Source organism: Benincasa hispida, chromosome 1 (assembly GCF_009727055.1).
Source record: "Benincasa hispida cultivar B227 chromosome 1, ASM972705v1, whole genome shotgun sequence".
Taxonomy (NCBI): domain Eukaryota; kingdom Viridiplantae; phylum Streptophyta; class Magnoliopsida; order Cucurbitales; family Cucurbitaceae; genus Benincasa; species Benincasa hispida.
Genome location: NC_052349.1, coordinates 32,926,804 through 32,928,672, shown reverse-complemented (window position 1 = coordinate 32,928,672; position 1,869 = coordinate 32,926,804).

Genomic DNA, 1,869 nt, shown 5'->3' with positions numbered 1-1,869 from the left:
TATATATATATTTCCTTTCCCTTCCTGAATGCATATATAATCACATCAAACTCAAATTTTTCACATCTTCAATTAATTTAATTGATCCCTCCACCAACTTTAAATTCCAAACCCACAACCATTTATCCAAATTTTCTTAAATTGGATTTCAAATTTCCGAGGCACCATTTGGTTTTTTATTTTGTTTTTGAAAATTAAACCTATTTCATTCACATTTTTTATAATGATTTGCATCATTCTTAACTACAATGGTAGAATTCTTAGCCAAATTAAAAAAAAAAAAAAAACAAAAACTACTTTTTGCAAACTACTTTTTTAGTTCTCAAAATTTGGTTTGGTTTTTTAAACCATTGTTGAAAAGTAGATAACGAAGGAAGAAATTTGGTGGGGAGGTAATGTCCACATGTTTAATTTTAAAAAACAAAAACAAAAAACAAAATGATTACCAAATAGTGTTTAAATCTCTAACAATTGAATTAAATCCAATTTTTAAATCTTTAGCTCTTTATTTGAATCGAATTATCCTAACCCACTAATTCAATTTTAGCCTCAACATTCATAACACCCAAATAATTTTGGACAATTAAATTAAAAATTACCTCAACATTCATAACACTCAAATAATTTTAGATAATTAAATTAAAAATTACCTAAAAAGTTGGATGGTCACAAATAAGCTTCCCATCCCAACTGTCACATGTAGGTTTACTAGATTGGTGAATCTTATTTAAAATTCTATTTCATATACTCTTTCTTTTATTTCAATTTATATCAAGTAATTATTTGATATCTTTCAATTTTATTAGGATATTTCATATTTCGTATATGAGTAAAATAAGATTCCCTCTTTGGACTTCAAGTAACTTAAATAGATAAGTACATTTTAGAAAAAATGACCTTTGTAATCTTTGAGTTTTTAAGAACTGGTATATTTGGTCCCTGTAACTTTAATTTAATCATTTTAGTCCCCACTTTTGCAAAATAGGTTAATATTTTCTACTAGTTAAATATTTTTTATAATTATTTTAAATACAAATTTAAGTTGAAGATATATATGTTTTTCTCTCTCTCCATCTCAATCCCCTCTTCTCTCTCTCATCCCCTCCACCATTTTTTCCCATGACTTGTGCTTCCCAAATTTCCTTTTATGTCACATTGTTTTCAAGCTTTCTTTTACTTTAGACGAGAATTTGGGCATGTGTCTTTGTTAACTCACAATTGAGTTGGTTTTTTTGTGAAATAGTTTGTTTCTTGGTTCACGAGCACCCGATGAGGTTGTTGAAGGTGAGATCAATTCTGGTGTAGAATGGAAATTTGTGGACGAAATCCGGCAGAATTACACGAAAAGTATGTTGAGAGAAGATAAAGATGGTCAAGAGGATTAACTATTAGGTACAAATTAGAATTTTGAGAGAGGATGAAAATGAAGAGAGAGAACAAAAACCGTGGGGGAGGAGAGAGAGGAGCTGGGATTGAGATTGAGAAAGAGAAATAATTTTATATTTTTAATTTAAATCTGTATTTAAAATAATTTTAAAAATACTTAATCAAGTAGAAAATATTAAAAATGACCTTTTAAAACCTATTTTTCAAAAGTGAAGGACTAAAATGACAGAATTGAAATCACAGAAATCAAATGCACCTATTCTTAAAAATACATTACTAAAAAGGTAGTTTTCCCTACCTTTTATTTCTTTTATATTGGGGCATGAGAGAGAACCGATGGAACCGAATCAACTAACCCATCTTATGGAATTTGGTTTAGGTTCATTAATTTAGTAAAAGGTTTGTTAGGGTTAGAGAAATACACCAATCTGGATATAAAATATACCTAAACCCACCTCAACCCAACCCACGAATACTCATACG